Source organism: Notamacropus eugenii, chromosome 2 (genome assembly GCF_028372415.1).
Source record: "Notamacropus eugenii isolate mMacEug1 chromosome 2, mMacEug1.pri_v2, whole genome shotgun sequence".
Classification (NCBI taxonomy): Eukaryota; Metazoa; Chordata; class Mammalia; order Diprotodontia; family Macropodidae; genus Notamacropus; species Notamacropus eugenii.
Window position 1 is genome coordinate 189,127,287 of NC_092873.1, and position 24,824 is coordinate 189,152,110.

The 24,824-nt window shown below is 38.9% G+C and overlaps 1 protein-coding gene and 1 pseudogene across 5 annotated transcripts in view; both read left to right on the plus strand.

The window, feature by feature from the left end:
- On the plus strand, positions 1-24,818 carry LOC140526635 (receptor expression-enhancing protein 6 pseudogene; annotated as a pseudogene).
- LOC140526627 (uncharacterized) overlaps positions 1-24,824 on the plus strand; it is a 213,057-nt gene that overhangs the window by 133,969 nt on the left and 54,264 nt on the right. The window lies entirely within an intron of this gene.

The following is a 24,824-nucleotide window of genomic DNA, read 5'->3' on the forward strand; positions in this document are numbered from 1 at the left end:
CTGCAAATGCTGTTCTGCTGAATTCTGCTTCTGGAAAAGTCTTGTTGGGTGATCATCCAGGAAGGACCCCTCCTGACAGGATTGGGAAAGTGTGACTTTAAAGTAGATGTGTTTAAAGCAGATTGACCCAAAATTCCCTCTGCCATATACTTTCTCTTACAAGAACTATCCCTGATTTCTCCTCTTCTCCTATGATAAGAATTATTCTTCCTTTATTTAATGCAACAGAAGTGATTTCAGCTGCCTTCTCTGTCCATCTCTGAAGCCCCTTTTTCTTATTGGTAAGTTCTTCCTGGAGCCTCCATGTTGAGGAAGGGCCTAGATCAACCATGCTTCGTTTTGATTTTGGCACAGATGTCTCTATGCCCACCCCTTTTCTGGTCCTTCTACCATTAGAATATGAGCTTCTGTTTTTTCGCTTGTGGTTCTATCTCCAGTGCTTGGCAAAGTGTCTGGCCTATGGTCAGCTCTTAATAATTGCTGTTGACTTGTTGGCTACAGCTAGATGGTGAAGGGATTTGAAATGCTCTTTGTGAATCAGATGAAGGAACTACATAAGAGAAGCCTGGGAGTGGGTTATGCTTCCTGTTTTCAAATGCCACCTCTGATATGTGTCCTACTTGTGAAGATCATGAATTTCTGATAAATCCCTCTTTCACCTTTCTCTTACTTTTTCTTTTCCACTTTCAAAAAGGAGAGTAGTACTTCCAAAAACAGCTGAATGTGCTGTTCAGTTTTTTTCTTAATGTAAATCAGAGAGACTTTTGCCTATGTAGGCACCAAACAAATCAAACAATTTGCTTACAACTTCATGAATATTGTATTTGACTAGTGTAATCATAGCCTTAAAGAGAAAATTTTACTTAAATTACAACTCACTGAGTTTCAGCTTCAACCAGAATATGAGTGAGAAAGATTGGGGGTGGGGGCTTGGGGGGATTTCTTCTTATCCTCAGATTGCTGGAATAATCTTGTTTCACTTTGATTAACCACAGCATGTATGCCCATCCAGGGCAAGCTCTGTGAATGAAGTGCTCTTAACTTCAGCTGAGAAGTGTGTCAACCCAGGGTCCCACAGCGAGAATGACGGGTTGGGTTGTATTTAATTGTTGTTTTTATAACATTTTCATTCTTGGCAAAGGTCAGTCCTGTGAACTTAAAATATAAACAAGACAGAAAACAGTTTTTTTTTAAGTTGATAATTGGCATCCCTTTAATTGACAAAAGTCTTTGAAAAAAAGTCATTTTATCAAGTGGTTCAGGATGAGAAGGGTAGCACTAGAGTACAGTGGAAAGAGCCCTGGGGGCAGCGGATCTCTGCCACTTGCTTCCTTTGAAACGTTGGACAAGTCAGTTGACCTCCTTGGGTCTCATTTTCCTAATGAGGGGAGAGGGTTGGACTAGTAGACACTCAACGGTCATTTTGCCTTTGTAAGCATCTCCCTAAGATTTGGCTCAGGTGCTTCCAGACAGAAAAGGGATCATTATAATAATAAATTATAATCATAATAATAGCTAGCCTTTATATAGATCATACTGTACATATCATATCATTTTATCTTCGTAACAACCCTAGGAGGTAGGTGCAGTTATTATCCTAATTTTACAGTTGAAGAAATTGAGGTAAAAGGGTAAATGACTTGCGCAAGGTCACACAATTAATATATGTCTAAAGTGGGATTTGAACTCAGGTCTTCATGACTCCAGGTCCAGTGCTGTGACTACTGTGGCACCAACAATTTGCCACCTATGACTTTTCCCTTCCTTCTACCAACATCCTTCCCCACCTCTACCCCACTCCTAAATACACACACATAGACACACACAATGACTGTTTTCATAGCCTGGATCTGTGATTGAAAGGGTGATCAGGTGAACATGAATGTGCAGAAGTTCTACACCTGGTTCCCCTCTTATGGGCCAAGCAATGTCCAGACATAGGGTCTTCTTCAGAACCTCAGGATTAATGTTTGCTTATCCCATAGTTTACTCTCATTTGAATATTGCTAGTGAAATCTTTCTGAGCTGACTATCCTTCTATCCAACCTGAGTAAAGCCTTAGGAAAAATCAGGATGTAGGTGAAGTCTTCACTGTACACCATCTCACCTGTCCCATTACCATCTCAAAATCATCACATCCCAAACTGACTTTATTGTATCCTCCTTCCCCCATTTCTTTATTTTTGTTGATGGTGCCAATATTAATAGAAATGATGAGGCAGCCCAGTTAGTGGCTAGAATACTAGACCTTGAGTTAGGAAGACCTGACTTCAGGTCTTGCTTCTGATACTTTCCAATTCTGTGATCCTACATGCCTCTCTGAGCCCCATTTGTCTCATTGGTAAAAGGAAGAGCTTGGACTAGAGCAGAGATATTAAAAACTTGGCCTTGGTAATTGTTTCCTGACTGCACCATCTTCTCCCTCCCCATTCCACCCCACCCCCCACCTCCAGTCTCTTCTTTCTGCCATCTGTCTTTCATACAACCTGAATAAACTTACTGAAACAAAAATGCAGTCATGCCACCCTCCCTGCTTAAAAACATTCAATAGCTCCCTGTTGCATGTACGATATTACACAAACTCTTATGCCTGGAATTTCAGATTCTACAATCTGGCCATGAAGTATTTCCTGATACTTCCCTCTCCTTGGCCCCACTGAAATTCTATCTATCACCTTTTAAGTAAGGCCAGACCTACATTTATCCATATAACTACTACTAAATTTTATAATAATGAATGTTGTATAACTATTCAATATTTAAAAAAAAATTCTGCCTCAATCTTCTTTTCAGCATAGAGTGCTAGACCTGGAGTCAGGGAGACATGAATCCAAGACTTCTTACCAGCTATTTCACTTAGCTGTGTGACCTTAGGAAAGTCACTGAATTTCTCTGGGTTTCAGTTTCCTTATCTGAAAAAAATGAGGGAGTTGGGCTCCATGGCCTTTAAGGTCCCCACCAGCTCTAAATATAGGATACCATGATTCTTAATTCTGTACAGTAAAGCTTGCAGGCAGAGGCTGGGTCTTATTCATCCTTGTATCTTCTAACTCTTAGCACAAGGCTTCTCACAGAGCAATGCTTAATAAACACATGTTGAATTGAAGTTTCGTTGGCTTTGGCTCTTTCCTGCTCATCCTTTTGGGTCTTCAGCATTTTCAGAGGATTTATTATTCCTGGGCTCCAGTCCAATTCATTTCACTTAACAAACATTTATTAAATAACTCCTGTGTGCAGAATCAAGGGTGGGGAACCTGTGGCCTCGAGGCCACATGTGACCCTCTAGGTCTTCAAGTTTGGCCTTTGGACTGACTCCAAACTTCACAGAATAAATCCTTTTAGTGTAAATGTTTAAATAAGTTAAATGACTTATCCAGGGTCACATCTAGGAAATGTGTGCGCTAATCCAGGACTGGCCCCAGTAAGGGGATTAGGGATTTTAGAAGCTGTGCAAGACTGTGTTTCCCAAATATCTACCACTATCCAAGTTACTCATTTTGTTGAAGCCCCCTTTTAAAATGGAAATGGATTTAACTGGAAAGGGTAACCTACCAAATCATTAGAACCCATTCGTAGTCATTAGCAATATGGCATATCCAAATAGGATAAGATCATAAATTGGAAGGAAACTTCAAGTTTTTTCTAGTACAACCCTTTTATTCTACAGTTAATGGAAAATGAGACCCAGTGAGATAATGTGATTTGCCCAAGGTCACACACGTAGTTAAGTGGCAAGACTAGGTCATCTGACTCGAAATCCTGTGTGTTCCTAGTGTGCTATACTTACTATTATTTTTGAAAACAGATAACAAAGGCCCTGTGTGTACAGGATACAGGACTGATAAATTCTGATAAAGGAGTAGAAGTTAGTACAGCCAGAAACACAGAGTTCTATTCCAGAAAAGGAAGACCAAAGGAAAATTATGGCATCAAAGTAGGAAATTGGGCAGCCATGAGACAACAGGAATGCACTGGGCCCCTAAAGGAAGGGGCAGGATATCCCAAAATTAGAAGAAGGGGTCCCTAAAAGGTGGGAGTAGGCAGGAATGGCAGCAAGAGGACAAACTTCCCTGTTTTATCATCCTAATTAGCACAGTCCTTGCTCACCAGAAAAACTCAGAAGGAAAAATAAAGAACCAGGAAATATAAATCACCCTTGAAGATTCCAAATCTTATTTTTTTTCATGTAGTATCTTTCAAAGACATATAAGGATATGCTAGAACCAGATCAAAATGGATTTTGAGAGCTGTTACATTTTCAGCGTGAGCATTTAAATGTCAGGAACTGGTAAGTACTACTAGTTGGGGCCTGATTTATCACGTTTTTAATCTCCTAGATTTAAGAAAGTGATGAAGAAGTTAGCAATGCAGATTAAACTTAAAATTGTGTCCTACATACATTTTGTGGTGGAGAGAACTAGTTTATTAAACATTTATCAGTACACCGCTGTGTATGTGCTTATATATGTATATAACATATGTATAAATACACACAAAAACCCAACTTCTAATTTTAAAATATTAAAATTAATAAAAACCTCAAACCAGGTATCCACAGACATCATGGTACTCTTGCGTTAGTGTGTATGTGCTCTGACCATCTAGTGGAATGGTTGATAGGGACTTTTTATCCATTTTTTCCAGTCTGTCTAGAATGGATGATTTCTTTCACATTGCTCTGAATTTCATTTAGGAAGCTTTGCAGTCTTTCAAAGTTCAACATAATTAGGACAGTATCATCTGTGCACAGGAATATTTGGATTACATCACCATCATCTTCTTTTGCTTAGACTTTGTGTAGACCAAGAACAGCTTAGGTGAATCTTATGTCCCCCTTTTGATATCAATAATCCGCCAATGAGGAAACAAAGTTATTTCCATATTTGCTTCTATTGCCCCCCCCCAAAAATCTTGCCTAATTTAGTAATTGAGTCCAAAATTTCTACTATCTAAGCCACTTATTTTGGTTAAAGCCTTCTCTTAAAATGGAAATATATTTAACTGGAAAGAATAACCTACCAAATCATTAGAACCCACATATATGTGTGTGTGTTTGTATTATATCTGTATGTTCATGTATGTACATATACACACATGTATGTACATATAAATATTTACATGCATATATATGAATAACACCTTGTTTAAGAAGAACCTTAGTAGATCCGTTTTGTTTTGCTGAATCAAATGGTGCCTTCGATTTATTTAATTCTTTAGCAATCTTCACCCCTTCTGAGATATCTCTAGAAATCAGTCTCTGAAGTCTTTGTTACTGTGTCACATCCCATTCTGTGTATCTGTGCTCTTTTCCATTTCCTCTTAAGTACCAATTACACTTCCCCACAAAGTATATTAGCTACAGAGATGGTAGGGTGGTTCCACTAATCATGACTGAAACAAACATCACTATAAAGATTCCTGTACCATTGATTTATTTCAAGGCTGTCTACTCCTGGTTTCGTCTAAAAGTGCTCTCAGGATAATCAGGCTTCCCTGAATCTCACAGACATTTTTTTTTCAACTAACCCACTATTCACTGTTTTGTAAAGCTATATCGCTTTTATTTTTTCTACCCTCTTGTTCCATGATGTTTTGTACATGAGCTTATAGTCTAACCTGGTTTTGGTTCTTGTGTGTCTCTCTGATTGACAAGATTGAGCCTTTGCTAGAAAAAGCAGTTGCTTGACTTTCTCAATGAGGTGGCTGTTTTGTGACTTCCCTAAGGAACACTGATAAAATTAAATTTTTTTTAACTTTTGTCTATTTCCCACGTTTTGGAGTTGACAGATTGTTTAAACAGGTTGGGTTTGAGCTCCTAGGACTGCATCCAGTGTCTGCTTCTCATCTTTGTCCTTTCTGCTAATTCAGTATGTACATTGACCTTTGCTCTAGCCAATCAATAATCCAGCTACACACAAATAGCTGATTCTGAAATGGCAGCTGTGCTTGTAATCAGTGATTTCCTGTCTAAGAGTCAGTTTCCTTTTTTTTCTCTCATGTTAAGTTCTCACCACGTCCAATGCTTTCAACACTTTCTAACTTCCTTCTTGAAGAAATCTTTCATGGTGTACAGAGGTGAGGCTTCTGAGTAGTTATGAGTTTTTGAGCTCTTTTTTTTTTTCATCCTGAATTTCATGTTGTCGGGATCATTTTTGTCATTTTCCCGGGTATCTATTTTTGCATTGCAATCACTGAATGTCAGGATGTATACTGACTTAGTTTAGAGAACCTTGTCAAAATACCTCAGATGATTTATTTACTTTCTCCTCTGCAATGGATGTTAGCATGTAAGCTGCACTTATCTTCATGTTTTTTGGCTTGCTTATGAACATTATAATCAAGCAGAATCATGTATCATAATCAACAAATGTGTATTAGGCATTTGTTATGCGCCAGTTACTGTAGTAGGTGTTGAAGATATAAAGATTAAAAATTAAACAGCTCCTGCCCTCAAAGAAATGTATATTTTATTTGATAAATTATTATCACTATTATTTGTGTTGTTTTTATTATACCTTGAAGTATTGTGAGCATTTCAAGGCAAGATAACCAAGTTTTGTTTTTTTCCTATGAGGCTTCAAAGGGCAAAACAAAACTCAATGCAGTACTCAGTCCATCCCATGGTTGGCCCTTACACTCCCGGTTAATCTCTTCCCTTTTCTAAACACATTCTGAACAGATTCAACAGAATTGCTATCACCTCTGCCACTTTTCCATATTTTCAAGGCAGTGTTGTTCATAATCTCCCATCATCCTCCTCAATAGAATTTTATAAATGAGTTTGTATTCTAAACCCATGTTGCCCTTGACTGGCACATCTTTCTGCTTGATGAAAAGATAACTAGTTTGGGGGCTCTTCTGCCCAGACCTCCTGACTGAGATGATGTTTTTAAGTTGATTAAACTTATGCAAGAAATGATAAAAATTAAACTCAGTAAGTATCTTTTTCTTCCCCTCCCCCATTTCTTATTTTTGTGATTCATGGTTTGTTTGAATAGGTCAGATTGAAGGTTATTATATTACAGTGTTTTCTACTCATGTTTATCTTTCCTTCAAACTTGTTCATCTTCGCCCTTGTTCTAATTAGTTGATGGTTTGAATGCACAGAGACAGCTAATTCTAAAATTATTTCCACATAATCAGGCATTTTTTTCCCCGTTAAAATTTTTTGGTAATGTTTGGTGCTTGTCATGTCATCTTCTGGCTCTGTTTAAGAAGAATATATCCATGGCTACCTCTTGGCAGAGAAGCAATGGATGAAGTGTGCAGAATGAAACATAAAGTTTCAAACATAGACAATATGTGTTTTACCTGATTATATTGTGATGTTGTCAGTGTGGCCTCGTGGATAGATAAAAGCTGGCCTTGGAGTCCAGAAGATGTGGGTCTAAGTCCCACTTCTGACACTTACTGGCTTTGATAGATAAGTCATGTAAGTCTTTGGTCCCCCCATGCAACTATTCACAAATTACAAAGAAGATACCCATCTAAATTGGTAGGATTTCCTTATCAGGGGCTCCCTACACCTATGATATCACAGGTCTAGGGGAAAGAATGCAACATGCTATTTGTTATTAGAGAAGATTTCTATTTTATTGGAGAGGAGTTAATAGGTAGTGATAGAAATGCAAAAAAAGAAAGAAAAGAACATCAATAAACTTTAAAAATACACATACAAAAATGAAAAGTTTGGAAAGGGACATGAAGACTACAATTTTGTTACTACTGTGTTAAATTTAATATGGGATAGGAAGTGCACCTATGATTTCAGAAATATAGGGAACTTCCAGATAAGGAAATACCAATTAACATCTTCAGCTGACAGAACTGTCTAGCACACAGTTGTGTTTGTCCTTCGTTGCCGAAGAAGACCATGCCATCAGAGAAATGATGACATGACTTGCACTTGACTTTGTTTTGAGTGAGGGAGGGCTGTGCAAGGTCACAAGCCTGAATTCTCCTCTAGAGCCATCTGAATCCAGTGACCTGATATTCCTCAGAATGACTGGAGATGACCCAGGATGCACTGGGAGACCCTTGGCCCCCCAAGGTCTATGTAGGTACTCACTTAGGGTGAGGTAATGCCCATTCATTGAATAGGCAGGGCAGAGCCCCTTTAATGAGGCAAGGAAAAGAAAGACCTTAGGCTGGGAGGGAAACTACAAAAGTTACTGAGCGGTACAGGCAGTCTACATCAGAGACAGGTTTTGAATTCAGGTCTTCATAGCTACAGAGCTTATTTTATATCTCCTAAACTAAAGACTTAAGACGAAAAAGAAATCAAAAACTGTGTAACAGGAAGTTCATTGTTTCTTCCAAGGACCTTGTTTATTCATATTTATATGCTGAGAGGTTCATTGTTGATGATTAAATTGATAATAAAAAATCAAATATATATGTATGTGAGTATATGTATATATGTATACATACAAACATATGTATAATATATTAATAACATATACTCATGAGACTTTCAGCCTGACTGGCCTTTTAAATTTCTTATCCCCATGTGTGTATTCCAACTTTTTACTATCCTCCCTGGTACCAACCTTTGCAAGGGATATGTTGTCTTGGTTTGGAGGATCTCATCACGTCCTTCATAATATTTTTCTAGCTCTTCTCCCTCTGCCACATATACAGGCATCTGAACTGCAGCTAACCTTTGCCATGCTTCCTCAGCTTCAGCTCATCACAAGTGCTGAAAGACAAAATGACCAAATGTCCCATAAAATGATGTTCCTTGTTGCCTTTGGGCACCCGCATAATGAAACTAACTCTGCCAACTCTTGTTCATCTCCCCAAGGAAAACTTTAACTACAACTTTCTTTTATCCAGCAGTTTTGTTCATTGCCAGAATGTTCATACAGATGTAGCTCAGTTCTTCCTAGGCTATATCAATTCACTGATCATTGTACACAGATCTTACCTTTAGAACAATAGTGGCTGAGTTAATATTTGTAGATAGTCTAAAAACTGTGATTCTTATTATTATCTGCCCACCTTTCCACCATTCAACTACTATCACTGAAGGGCAGGACTGTACAGGGCTGGTTTTTTTCCTTTGTTTCATGGATTACTATGGGTTTTGCCATGGCCAAAATAATTCATCATCTCCTGGTAATGAGATTTATTTATTTAATAACTTAGCTTGTTTAGTTCTTGGACAGCAGACTCCATCCATCTCTGGGACTGAACTCTTAAGCTGTGTCAACAAATAAAAACTGTTAAATCTTATGTCTTATGGTCATGGCTTTCAAGGACTCCACACTATGATGAAGCAGAGGACCTTGTGAAGTTAAATTGTTTAGCACTTTCAAAAGTCCAATTTCTAATTCTAATAAAATACGATTAAGTAAAAATAAAATAAAACAAAAGCCACAAAACCAGGCATCCATAGAAGTTATGGCACTCTGTGCTTTAGTGTGTATGTCTGTGTTCTGTATATGTGTGTGTGTCTGTCTTTCTGTCTTAGTTACATGAGTGATATGAAATTTTTATTCACTTTTCCCAGTCTGTCTAACAAGGCCAATCTCTTTCACATTGCCCTGGATTTCACTTAGGAAGCTTTGCAGTATTTCAGGGTTCAATGTAATTAGGATAATGATAAGATGAGGATGAGAATGAGAATACCTGTAGTGCCTATTTTACAGGGCTATTTTGAGGCTTAAATAAGATAATCTACGTAAAGCGCTTTGCAAACTTTCAAGCACCAAACAAACAACATTTGTTATAAGTAACCTATTATTTGTGCTTTTCATTAAAATAAATCATCTAGAACAGCTAGGTGGCACAGCAGATAGAACACTGAGCATGGAGTCAGCAAGACCAAAGCTCACATCACAGCTCACCCATGTACTGTGTGAACCTGGGCAAGTCACTTGGCCTCCTTTTGCCTCAATTTCCTCATCTGCAAAATAGAGATAATAATAGCACCTCCCTCCAAAGTTGTTGTGAGGATCAAATGAGAAAATAATTTTCAAGTGCTGAGCACAGTGCTTGACACATAGTAAGTACTGTGGAATTATTAGCTATTATTATTATCTAAGCCTTTGATTTTGTAATTTGCATATGATTTGAATAACACTCAGGATTCAGACTTAGAATTTAATTTGAATCTTCCTCAGTGGTATTCTGAGCTCAACATAATATGAAGATTATGCTGGCATAGGGAAATAGTCAGGACATGTGTTTTCAGTGGGTTAGTGTGAGCTTAAGGCTTATGCCTAAAAGTGCCAGGACAGGGAGAACATTTCATGGTATGGAATAAGTCCAAGGTGAAGAAGACCCATGATGTGAAGACAAAAGATAAGAAGAAATAGATAAGAAGTAGGGTAGAGGGACTGGAAAAGTTAGCAGAAATGAGGCTGAAGGAACAAACCAAGGAGAGAGGTCTTCCCATCAAAAATAATCTGTCAAAAAATGTCATTTGTATGTCTCTAGTTTTTTCACTGAGATAGAAAGAATGCTTCAGGGATAAATTTTGCCAAAGCAGCTCTACTTCTGAAACTATTGGACTGCAAACAACATAGAGGAGATATGACAGCCCAAAATAGGTGAGAAGACAATGATTGTACCAAGGGGCTTTGAATGAATGGAACACAAGCCTCTAAGTCTAGGTGATTTACATCTCAAATTATGAAGAAACTTGCCAATGTAATCTTAGAGCTACTGTCAACAATCCTCAGAAATCATGGAAGACAGGGAAGATGACAGAAAACTGAAGATGAGAAAACATTATCCTGATTTTTGAGAAGTGAGAAAAATGGGATTCTGAAAGCTATAGATCAGTAAACTTGATACCAATCCCTGTGTAAAAATTGTTGAACAGATTGCAAGTGTAGTTTGTAAGTATTTAGAAGAGAAGTTAGCATCACTAGGTGCCAGCCTTTGTCCACTAAGAAAAAGCCATATTAGTCATATATTACTAAGTGGGTAGACTGAGGGAACACCATGGAGATAGTGTTTCCTGATATAAGAATAGTCTTTAAGGTAAGATTGACTGTAAAACCTGTTTAAACAAGCTATTGACACAAAAGGGTGGAAATGGACAAAAAACTAACTATCAGCATTGACTCTGACTACTCCCTAGGTAAGTTTAACCAAAGTAAAACATATTTTCATAAAGAGACTAAAGTCATGAACACAGAGAACCAATATGACTTTGTCAAATAAGTCAATCAAATAATGTTTATTAAGTACCTACTATGTACTAAACACTGTGTATATGGAGAGATGAGGAGAAATGAAGAAAGGCATAAGATAGATCCTACTCTTAAGTCTAATGGATGAGACAATATGCCAACAACTACATACAAACAAAATATACACAGAATAAATTGGAGATAATTGACAAAGGGAAGGCACTAGATGGTGTAATGGATAGAGTGCAAAATATGGTCTTAGATACTAGCTGTGTGACACTGGGCAAGTCACTTAACCTCTGTTTATCTCAGTTCCCTCATCTCTTAAATGGGGATAATAATAGCACCTACCTCAACAGGGTTTTTGTGAGGAACAAATGAGATAATAATTATAAATCACTTGTCTTAGCACAATGCCTGGTACATAGTAAATGCTTTATAAATGTTGTTATTATTGTTATTTCATGTAAATCTAACCTTATTTCCTTTTTTGAAGACTTACTAAACTGGCAAATTAGAGAATTGCCCAAACAATGGGAACTGAGTGCTGTGAAATTATTTTAACCAAGACTGATCTCAAGAAAGACCTGTAAGAAGGTTCCTGTCCTTGCTTCTTTGCAGGGATGGGGAACTATAGGTGCAGAACACTGCAGACTTTTTAGAAAGTAGAAATAATTTACCTAACTTTTAATAGAAGATTTGATAACATCACGTGCTAGTCAGATAGAGAATTGTGGACTAGATTATGGAACAATTTGCTGGTTTCAGAACTGGTTAAATGACCAGACCCAAAGAATAAACATTATTGGTTCAATATCAACTTTGAAAAGCATCTCTGATGGAATATCCCAAGGATCTGAGCTTTGCTTTATTCTGCATAATGTATTTCATCAATGACATTAAAATATACATAGATAACATGCCTAATAATTTTAAAGATAACAGAAAACTTGGAATAGATAGTTGCCCATAATTGCAAATGACTGAGCATATTGTGGTACATAAATGTAAAGGAATATTACTGTGCTATAAAAAAATGATGAAAATGATATGTGGAAAGACATTATGTGAATTGAAGTAAAACAGCAAAATAAAGTAAGGAAAATAATATTCATAATGGCTTCAGTAATGCAAATGGAAATTTGCTGTGAAATTATTATGACCAAGATTGGTCACGCCTTCCAAAAAAAAAAAAAAGACATGAGAAGGTACCTTCCTTTGCTTCTTTGCACATTTACAGTACTATAGGTATAGAACACTGCAGACTTTTTTGATGTGTTGGTTAGCTTTGGTGAACTTTTTTCCCTTTTTAAAAATTTTTTATTGTAAGGGATGGCTCCTAGGTGTGGGAGAGTGGGGGTGAGGCTGGAGGTTGTGTTGGAGAAATACATTAGGAAGCACAGGTGATATTAAACCAAAATATGGTAATACAACTTTTTAAAGAAAATGATCTGGAGGTTTTGGTTGCGAATCTCAACATGAGACACTAGTGTGATATGGCAGCTAAGAAAGCTAATGCAATTGTAGGCTGTATTGAGAGAGGTATAGTGTCTAGGAAGAAGTCTATCATCCTGCTATTGAGCTCTGCCCTTGTAAGACCAAAAAGTATTAAATTTAGTTTCCAGAGCCACATTTTAGTAAAAATGTTAAATTGGAGAGAGATGCCCAGAGGAGAGCAACCAAGATGGTAAAGGGTCTTGAGTTCATGCCCTCGTTGAAGTAACTAGGGATGTTTATCTTGGAGAACAGACAATAGTAGGCAGTGGAGGGAGGAGGGACAGGAAACAGATTATTGCTCTCTTCAAGTACTAGAAATGTTGTCCTGTGAGACCAGTAGCATACTTGTTCTTCTTGGCTTAAGAAGGGACAAAGTGAAGAACAATAGATAAAAGTTACAAAGAGGCTTGATCTGCTGCCTCCACACAGAGTCCATGTTTGGGCAGTATCATCACTTTTTATGCCTCTTACCTAAGAAGAAAGCATCTTACCAACTAGATCTAATGAAGAGTAGAATGGATTGCTTTGGGAAGTAGTGGGTTCACCCTTCCTTATTGGAGGTCTTCAAGCAATGCCTTAAAAGCTATTGGTTTAGCATGTGGTACAAGGTACATTCTTTTTTGGGTACAGCTCGGACTAGATGGCCAATGAGGTCCCTCAGACTGAAATCCAAAGTCCTTTGAAAAGAGCCTAGGACTTACCTCAGCTAACCTGAGGCTTGACCTCCTGGCTAAAGAGAGAGATATGACATCAAGGGCAACAATAATTTAGAATATAAACTCATAAATTATTTGCAGGAAGAGATTAGAAGATTATGAACAGGGTCACCTTAGAGAAAAGTAGGAAGGGAAGGGAAAAACAAATTTACAGAGAGTTTGTCAGGAGATCTAAAGAAACTAAGGATCATAGGTTTGGAGCTGGAATGGCATGTGCTGATGATCTGGAAGGAAAACAGAAAACAGACAAAAACTGAGATCTATAAATATTTCAATAGTAAGCTGTTTTTTTCTAGAAATATACATGGAGCCACCTCATTTGGGCTCTAACACCATGGTCCTTTATCTATTACATGAGACATTAAAGAAATAATGACTAGAGGAGCAAGTGGAATAGATCAAGTATAAAGAGGGAAAAGTCCTAGAGGCAATCCAGTTCTGAGGGTATTAAGTGTTGAATTTCCAATATATCTGAAAGAGGAGAAGATACTAAATACTTGGAAGAGATTCATGGACTTTATTACAAAAAAAAAAAAAAGGGAGGAAGATGATTGAGAGAATAACAGTAGTCATATGTCTACTTTGCTATCTCTATTAAATCTTCATGAGAACAATCTACAGACATATCAAGACCATCTTTCCAAGTTTATTGAACATTATCCTCCCCCAGATATACTATGTTCTAGCTGTATTGACTTACTTCTCCTTCCCTGTACACAACAAAAGAGTGACATGGCCAGACCTGTTCTTTAGGAATATCATCATAGATTGAAGAGGGGAGAGACCAGGGGCAAGTAGTAGTCTAGCCTTGAGGTGACAAAGGTCTCTAAACTAGAGTGGTCACTGTGAGAAGTGAGAAAGGGATGGATACAAGAAAAATTGTGGAGAGAGAATTGGCACAGAAACCCCAGGGGGCAGAGCCAAGATGGCAGAGGGAGAGCAACTACTCACCTAAGGTCTTAGACAAACTCCTTCAGATAACTTTAAAAAGAAAATCTGACAGGATTTTGGAGTGGCAGAATCCAATAGGAGATAGACTGTGGCATATTCATAGCCCAGGATAGACTGGAAGGTCGACGGGAAGAATCCACTATGCAGGGCTGAAGGAGTACACAGCGCACAATGCACAGGCTGTACCAGCATGTCCCCACTGCAGCAGGGCTGAGTAGGAGGCCCTGGGCGGTCTGAGGCAGTGGCTGCACTGCTGAATCTCAGGCATATCTGTCCAGGATGGGAGTCCAGCAGAACTGGGCAAGTGAGAATTGTGAAGCCCTAGGTATCTGCAATGGCAGCTCCTGAGACTATCAGCCTGCAGATTAAATGTGTGTAAATCACCTACTTGAACTTCCGGGAGCCAAGATGACAGAGTGATTGGTAAATGCTCTTCCCCTCCCCCTCCCCTTGTTGACCTTTGAAGACCCATAAAATATTTCCCCAGAAAAATCCTGGAACAGTGGGATCAGTTGAAGGGGCAAACAGTTTCTTAGCATGTGAGGCTAGGAAAATAGCTAAGGAGGATTCCTCTTGCTGTGGCTGAAGGGGACCAGTGCAAGACTGGAGCTGTCCCAGACAGCCCCACCTCAGCAAACTGGGAGGAGATCCTGAGCCTCAGCAGGGTGGAGCCCACAACCACCAATACCAAGACCCCAGGTGTGCCTCAGTACCCCAGGGGAATTGGGAAGACACTAGCGCAGATGGGATCACCAACAGCTGAGCTTGCCTATGCTCTAGCTCAGCAGAGGAGACCTGCTGTAGCCAGACCACCCTTCCCCCACACTTAACACAGCTAGCTCCAGGACAACTCAGTGAAATCCAGAAACCTGGTCTCTGCTTTCTCACACCAGCCAGCTCAGTACCAAGTTAGCTGCAGCATTTTAGCTTCTAGCTGAAAGAATCAGAGGCCACAACACACAAAGCCTGAAGTTCAAGGCACAAGAACTGTGGGACAGAGCCCCTTGTGCCCTAGAAGCAGTGATCTATTTTAAAAGCCAGGAGAAGGAGGGGAGCAACCAAGGGACCAGAGGAGTGGAGGTCCTGGGAGCCTGGAGAGGGAGATGCCACCAGCACCACTGCAGAGCAGCAGGGAAGCCCTGGAGGTCACCCCTCAGACCTGGGTCCAGTCATCCTCCATCTCTTCTCTTCCCCCTTGGTCCCAGGAGCCATGGGTATCTTGAAGCAGTGCTTCCAGAGGTTTCTGGAGCAGAAAAACATTGTCACGAATGCCCTGGGCAAGGTGGAGGAGGTCTCCAGTGTCAAAAAGTACTATCTGACTACAAGTTTCATTGCTTTTCTAGCCCTCTGTCTCATATTTGGCTGTGAGGCTTCCCTAATCTACAATCTCATCAGATTCATCTACCCAGCATATGCCTCTATCAAGGCCATTGAAAATCCCAACAAAAATGATGATACCATCTAGCTAACCTACTAGGTGGTATACAGCATGTTTGGCCTGGCTGAGTTTTTCTCTGACATCTTCCTTTTCTGGTTCCCCTTCAATTATGCAGGGAAGTGTGCCTTCTTGCTATGGTGCATGCTTCCAGTAGTCTGCAATGGTTCCCAGATCCTGTACCATTGCCTGATCCACCCCATGTTCCTGAGGCACCAGGCTTCCATGGACAACCTGATGATTGACCTGAGTGGATGAGCCCTGGTCACAGCAGCCCATGTGATGCGGAGAGCAGCCAAGGCAGGCACGATTCACCTCCAGAAGAATAAGCGAAGAGACCTCCTGAACCAGAGGCTTCGAATGACTGGACACCCTCCTCCCAGCCCCCTCAGCATCAAAGGCCCCAATCCTGGCCCCTCCCAGCTTTATGGGTCCAACCAACTCCACTCTCTTGGGCTTTAGGGCATTACAGACATCTCGCCAGGCTGGGAGCTGGGATGGGCATGGGGGGACCTCTGCCCATTTAGGATCCACCAGTACCTGTTAAGGGCCTGGCTGGTGCTTAGACAGTTCTAAGTAAACCTCTGGCCCCCTCTACCCACCACTGGCCTCCCACAGGACTCTTGATGTGCCCTGGCCATTTCAACTGCCCATCTATTAAAAAAAAAAAAGGTTCTAAAAAAAAAAAAGCCAGGAAAAGAGTAATCATCATGAGTAAGAAGCAAAGCGGAAAAGAAAAGACCAGAGAATCTTTCTATGAGAACAAGGGCCAAAACACGAATACCAAAGAAGTCTGTATGGAGACTGTACTCCTATCTGAAACTTCAGAAGGGAATATGAACTGGTCACAAGCACAAAGAGCACTCTTGGAAGAGCTGAAGAAGGATTTTAAAAGCCAAATTAGAGAAATGGAAGAAAAACTGGCCAATGATTTTAAAAATATGAAAAAAGAATTCACTAGAACAGCTCCTTAAAAAGGAAAATTGGACAAATGGAAAAGGAAGCAAAAAACCTAACTGGGAAAACTGGACAAATGGAAAGGGAAATAAAAAAAATAACTGGAGAAAATAATTCCTTAAAAGGAATAATTGGACAGATAGAAAAGGAGATGCAAAAGGTAACTTAAGAAAACAATTTGATAAAAATTAGAATTGGGCAAATAGAAGCTAATGACTCTATGAGATATGAAGAATCAGTCAAACAGAATCTAAAGAATGAAAAGATAGAAGAAAATGTAAAATATCTAATTGGAAAAACAACTGACCTGGCAAATAGATCCAGGAGAGAAAATCTAAGAATTATTGATCTACCAGAAAGCCATGATGAATAAAAGAGCCTGGACAATATCTTCCAAGACATCGTCAAGGAAAATTGCCCAGAAGTCCTTGATCCAGAGGGTGAAATAGTCCTCGAGAGAATTGACACAACTTGGCATCTTATTTGAATATGTGGGACAAGGCAGAGGAAAGAGTTGGGGATGACTCTGAGGTTGTGGACCCGTGTGAATGGAAGGATGATCATGCCCTGTACAGAAACAAGTTTTCATGTTATCTCCCCAATTCGATTGTTAGCTCCTTAGGTGCAGGGACTGACTTTTGCCTCCTTTTGTATTCCCAGTGCTTAGCATAGCACCTGGCACATAGCAGATGCTTAATAAATGTTTATTGAACAATTTAAAATTATGAAGTTGATTGGGTTTTGGCAGGCAAGATAACAGAGATCATTTTGCTTAATGACCTTCTGATTGCTAATATCAAGCAAGGCACATAGCAAGGATAGGTAGGCACATCAGAGGTGTTCACCATTGTCATAAAAGATGCACAATGCAAAATCCAGATGTCAGAAAGATGCCTTATACAAACGTTCCTGTTTGTAAATAAAACTGTACTGATTTCATCAAGCCATGGGACATTGCAGAGTCTCCTGAATAAGAATCCCTAAAAGAGTTTGACCTAATTATGAACACAGAAGAAAAAATGTGATGTAAATGAAATGAATAAAGACTGTCTTATTGTGAAGATGATGATATACAATTGAGCGGATAACTTACAGCGCTTAACAACCTATAGCGCTTGGTCTATCAGTACATAAAACTTGAACAGATCCAGTAGATGGACACCATACAACATCCAGAATCAGAGAGTAAGAGAGCAAGTTAACTTGCTTTTGTGAAATGATGTAGTACTTTTAGTGACGCCCAGGTTTCTCCGTAAAACAAAGACAAGAATGGAACACCACACTCTCTAACCAGTTAAAAGTGCAGGTCTCCCTAAGGGCCATAGGGAAGTTCATGATCATTGTGATTAAGTTGTGATATATTACCAAAAATCAGTTCAACAGCAGAATCATCATAAAGTCTATCAGAGAGATGTGTGACCATAATAGGAGGTGGACTGGACATATAGCAAGATGGAAGGATAATTTGGATGTTCTGTTTGCTCTACTGGTAGCCACATAAAGTCAAAAGATCTAGAACAGGGGTTCTTAATCTGAAGTCTGTGGATTTCTTAAGAAAATAAACTATTTGATAACTGTAATTCAGTATTATTGGTTTTCTCTGTAATCCTATGCATTTTATTTTGTGGATCTATAACCCGTATTCTGAGAACGAGTCCATCGGTTTTACCAAACAACAAAGGGATCCATGAATGTGGGATGGACCTGCAGGATTTACAGGACAATGGACAAGATTGGTATGGGATGAAAAGCCTAGAAAGGGCATGATTGTTGTTTGTCCTTTGTTCTCGAAGAGGACCATGACATCAGGAAGGTGATGCCATGACTTACAAGGAAATTGAATTTAAGTGAGGGAGAGTTGTGCAAAGTCACCAGCCTCACTTTCTCCTCTGGAGCCATTTGGGTGCAGTGGCAAGATACAAATCAGAATGACTGGAGATGGCCCCCATAAAGAGTATGATAGACATTGGAGGCAGTACCCACACTGGTTAAATCACATAGCCGTTGAAGTAATAATAACAATAATAGCTCACATTTGTATAATGTGTTAAGGATGACAAAATCCTTTATGTACATTATCTCATTTTGACCTTCACAATTTTGTGAGGTAAGTGATATTATTACTCTCACTTTACAGGTGAACAGTCTTCTTTTCTGAAGAAAAGTTGTGACATATACAGTTAGTAAGATCTGAGGCATGATTTGAACTCAGGTCTTCCTGATTTCAAACCCATCACTACCCACCACGCTGTATTATTAGGTGTGTTTATAGATCAATTACAGCTAGCAAGTGTTGATGGTTTGACGTCTACCTGGAGAGATTTTTCCAAGACTATGTATTTGGCCCTATAAAAGAGAATCTTGCCATGAATAGAAGGTTAGACTGGATGACATTGGAGGCCTCTCCCAAATGTGAGATTCTCTTTTTATCCTAAATCAGGCACTGGTTTCCTGTGCAGGGATATGGTGGAGAAGTCCTAAGAGTCAGAAGCATAGCTGAGAAGGAGAATGAAGCATGACCAGCTCAGACCTGTTCTCGAAATGGAGGCCCTGGAAGGAACTCAGCAATGGGAGAAGGGGACCAGTATGGTAGTGTTCTAGGGTGAGGAAACCCCAGGCATGGAGGAAGGTTTCAGTGTGAGAAGGCATCTGGAGAATAAGAAACATGTCTAGGAAGAGAATAAAGCATGGGTAGCCTGGACCCATCCCCAAAATGGAAGCCCCTGAAGGAAGAGAGTTATTGAACAGGTTCTCTCTGTTATTTCTTCCAAGAAATTTTGAATGATTTACATGTATAAATGAGTGGCATCTTCACTAAGTTAAATGTCATGCCAAGTTTTCTTTAAACTGGTTTTACCTTTCATTACTTCTGTCTGCATTGTGAGATAAAACTGTTCATAATTATCCATCATCCTTCTTCATAAGATTTTACAAACAAGTGTATTTTCTAACCTAGAATTGCCTTTCCTAGGCATTTTTCTCTGGCAAGTAAGTCATATGTTTTTAAAGTCTTTTCTGGGGTCTTTTGGTCTCCATGTTTTGGTAATTAATTTGCATAGGTTAAATTTTGTATAAATTATTATAATTGGTGTCAGTGTCATTTTTGGTATCCAGTTCCAATTTTTGGTTATATGATTAGTTCCTTAGAAAAGAGGAAGAAGATCTGTAAATACAAAAAGAGCAGCTCTTTTTGAAGTAGCCCCATATTGGAACCTAATTGAGGACTCACCTGGTAGGGAATGAATGAATAAATTGTGGCGTATCAATATAATGGAATATTAATGTACCTTAAGAAATGATTAAATAATTTCAGAGAAAACTAAAAAGTCCTCTATGAACTGATGGAGGGTAAAAAAGAACAGAACTAGGATAAGCATTTATACAATGACAACACTATAGAAAAAAACAATTTTGAAAGACTTTAGAACTATGATCAATGCAATAATTAACCATGAGTCCAGAGGTCTAAAGAGATACCTACCACTTACATTTTACCACAGAGGTGATGGGTTTATGCAGAGGTGATGCACAATGAGACATCAGGACCAACGTGGGAATTATTTATTATGATAGTTTTCCTTTTTTTAAACATTTTTCAGTAGGCTGGCAGTGAGGAGAGATAAGAAGTGCTTATAAAATAAATATTTTTAGAAGAAGGTAAACTCCTTGAGGGCAGATACTATTTCATTTTTGTCTTTGTATTTCTGTTGCTTAGCACAGTACCCAACACATAGTAACCACACCCTAAATAACTGATTGATTGTTTATATAGTTCATAGTTGAATTGTTTCACTTTTATAATTTTTGATTATTTTTTCTTTTATTTATTTTCAGTGCTCTACAATCACTACTATATAACATAGATTTTTTTTCCCTCCCTCCTGCCTCCCTCCCCAAGACGGCATACAATTTTATATAGATTCTACACATACATTCCTATTAAATACATTTTCACCATAGTCATGTTGTATAGAAGAATTAAAATGAATGGGAGAAATCATATAACAAACCAAAACATAATACAAAAGAAAATGATCTGCTACATTCTGCAATTGAATTCCATCATTCTTTCTCTGGATGTGAAAGGCATTTTGCCTTAAAAGACCATTGGGAATTTTTTAAGTCTTTGTGTTGCAATGAAGTTCTAAGTCTACCAGAAAAAATCCTCGCACACTGTGGCTGTTGCTGTGTCCAAAGTTCTCCTGGTTCTGCTCCTTTTGCTCAGTGTCAGATCATATAAGTCTTTCCAGGTCTCTCTGAAGTCTTCCAGTTCATCATTTTTTATAGCGCAATAATAATCCATTACATTCATATAACATAATTTATTCAGCCAATCCCCAATTGATGGACATCCCCTTGATTTCCAATTTTTGACCACCACAAAGAGTTCTGCTATAAATATTTTTGTACATGTGAGACCCTTTCCCATTTTTTTTGATCTCTTGGGGATACAGTCCCAGAAGTGCTATTGCTGGGTCAAAGGGTATGCATATTTTTGGAGCGCTTTAGGCATAATTCCAAATTGCTCTCTGAAATGGTTGGATCAGCTCACAGTTCCACCAACAATGAATTAGTGTTTCAACTCTCCCATATCTTCTCTAACATTTATCATCTTCCTGTTCTGTCATGTTTGCCAGTCTGATTGGTGTGATGTGGTATCTCAGAGTTGTTTTGATTTTCATCTCTCTAATCAATAGTGATTTAGAACATTTTTTCATATGACTATAGATGTCTTTAATTCCTTCCTCTGAAAACTGCCTGTTCATATCCTTTGACCATTTATCAGTTGGGAAATGGCTTGTATTCTTGTACATTTGACTCAATTCTTTATATATTTAGAAATGAGGCCTTTATCAGAGACACTGGTTGCAAAAATTCTTTCCCAACTTTCAACTTCCCTCCTAATTGCATTGGGTTTGGTTGTGCAAAAACTTTTCAGTTTAATGTAATCATTTTTCATTATTTTTAAGGTATTTTCTTTATTATTATTATTCTTCCTTTTTTGCTTTTTACTAATTTTGATGTTAGCTCTTTGTTCACCCAGATAGATTTAAACTCAGGACCCCTAATTCCAAATTGAGTACATTCAACTACAATACATTCGATGCACAGACTTTGGTTTCATTAAGTAATTCATTTTAAAAAATTTATTAACTATCTCCTTTATGCAAGAAATTGTGCCAGGCAGGAGAGGAAATATGGAGAGAACTATAAGACAAAACATTACCATCAGGATGCTTTTAAGCTGAGAGAGGGAGAGGTATATTGAAAAGAAAGGTTGTATAATGGAAAGAGCTCTGGGTTTGAAATCAGGAGTCCTGAGTTCAAATTTTGACTCATACTCTTAACTACATATTTAACCCCTGAACAAACCACCTATCTTTTTAGAACATCAGCTTTGTCATCTGTAAAATGACAGACTTGGATTGGATGAATATATGACTATCAGAGATCACACCTTCATCTGTAAAAAGGAGGCATTGGGAATAGTGTGAAAAAAGGCAGAAAAATAGGTCATAAATGTGAATGAGGTCACCAGGGCAGAACCAGTCAGCTAATTTTTATTGCCTCTTGTATAACTTGGATCACCTATTGGTGATTGGACCCAAATACCCTCTGGGTTCCTCCAGCCCTGAGTCTTTACTGTGGTACAGAATAGTAAATAATAGGATAGGGAATAGAGCCTGGACCTGTAATTTCATTGATTATAGGGAACTCCCAGATGAGGAGACTCCCTCTACCTATGCAAGTCAGCACTGTTTCTCCACCTTATAGTCTTAGAGTTTGCCTAGAAGGGACTTAGGTGGAGTGGCTAGGGTCACACAACAATGTCTGAAGCATGAGGTAAATCCAGACTTTCCTGGTTCAAAGGTCAGATCTCTATCTGTTACACCACAGTGCCTCTCTTGGGAAATAATACATCTAAATGCATGTTCAATCAAGAACTCAAAGATTCAATAGACTACTTGAGTTGGCTCTAAAATTTATCTAGCTACTCCTCCATTCCTGTAACAGAAAATACTTTCTTCAGAATTCCCAGCAGGCTATCATTCAGCCCCCAGCTTGAAGACCTGAGTAATATCATTGGAAAAGGAACTCAGAGAGGTTTTTTCCCCCTTATTTGTTCAATCAGTCAACAAGCATTTATAAGGACTTACTATTTGCCAGGCAATGTGCTAAGAACTGGGGATACAAAGACAGAAAACATGGTCCTTGACCTCAAGGAGCTTACTTCTAAAGGGTAGACAACATGCAATAAAAATTGTACATACAGGATATGTACAATGAAAGTGGAAAGTAGTCTTAGAAGAAAGACCAAGAGAGACTAGGGAAAGCAGGAAGGAGGGGACAGGGGAACTGGGAAAGGTTTCCTAGAGGATATGGAATTTGAGCTCAAACTTGAAGAGAGCCAGAGAAACCAAGAGGTAGAGTTGAGGAGGAATTACATTCCAGGCATGGGAGGCAACCAATGAAAAGGCATAGAACTGGAAGATGGATTGTTGTATGAGAAGCAAGATGGACAGTGTTGTTGGAGGGGAGTCCAGTGTAAGAAGACTGAAAAGGCAGGAAAGGGTTAGGTTCTGAAGGACTTTAAAAAAAAATAGGATTTTATATGTGTTCCTAGAGGTGATAGGACACTAGAGTTTATTGTATAGGGGGTGACATGGTCATGGTATGACCTATGGGTTCTAGGAGCCCCAAAATGCAAGGGAAAAGGGCACAGGTCTGCCTTGAAAGAATTAGACCTCTCAAGTTTTCTTTTAAAGACAATGTTTATTATGTCTCCAATAGAAGCAGGCAGAATTTTAAGAATCTGAACAATTTAATGGTGGTAAAATGTACCCTTTTATATACAGGAAGATTGTGGGAAGATCTGAATAGCATTAAGAAGTGGCCTAGGGTGGGGCTAGGTGCAGACAATGAGGGCCACAATGAAAGGACAGTTTAAAGAATTATAGTGGGATGAGCCAGGTGCCTCAGGGAAATGCCAGAGATCTGGATTCAGGGGCTTTGGGATCCAAGTCCCAAAAACATGGTCTTTTCCTTTTAGGGGTCCAGCGTGAATCCCATCCCCATCAGTCAGGCCTGCACTTTATCAAGATCATTATGGTAGCTGAATGGAGAATGGTTGGGCTGGAGAGAGATGTAGGGAGACCAGAAGGTTACTGCAATAGACCAGGCTAATAAGGTGAAGTGATGTGGCACCAAGGTGGTAGCTATGTGAGTGGAGAAAAGGGGTCATATATGAGAGATGTTGTGAAGGTAGAAAGGACAAGACTTTGCAACAAATTGGATATAAAAGATGAAAGATTGATGAGTTAAAGATGAAAAAAGAGGTTGAGGTCAGGTAACTGGGAAGATGATGGTGTCCTCAACAGTTACAGAGAAACTTAGAAGAGGGGAGATCTTGAGAGGGAAGATAAAGAGCTCTGTTTTGGTTATTTTGAGTTTGAGATGCCTGTGAGATCCAGTTTGAGAGGTCTAAAAGGCAATTGGTAATTTGAGACTGAATCTCAGGAGAGAGATTAGGACTTGATAAATAGATCTGGGAATCATCTGCATAGAAATAATTGAACCTTTGGGAGCTGATGAGATCACCAAGTAAGACAGTAGAGAGACAAGAAAAGAAGGCCCCAAGAAAGAGTCTTGTTAGACACCTGCAGTTAATGCATTGCCACAGAGGAAGATTCTGCAAAGGGGAATGAGAAGGAATCATCAAGTGGGCAAAAGAGCCAGGAAAGCGCAACTTTTCGAAAACCTACAGAGAAGAACTTGGGAGAAAAAAAAGGGTGATCAACCTGTCAAAGGCTACAGAGAGGTCAAAAAGAATGAGGATTGAGAAAAGTCCTTTAGATTTGACAATTAATAGGCTATTGGTAAATTTGCAGTATTTCCATTTGAATAAGAATGGAAATCAAATTGCAGAGGGTTTTAAAAATGAGTGAGAGGAGAAACACTGTAGGCACCAATTGTAGATGGCCTCAAGGAGCTTAGCCTAAAAAGGAGAAGAAAGCCATAAAACAGTAGCTTATAGGAAATCACTTTAAAATGTGACTTGGAAGAATTTTTGAGAACTATGGAAAATTATAAGTTATTGATTTTCACAAATTATGTCCATATTTTGAT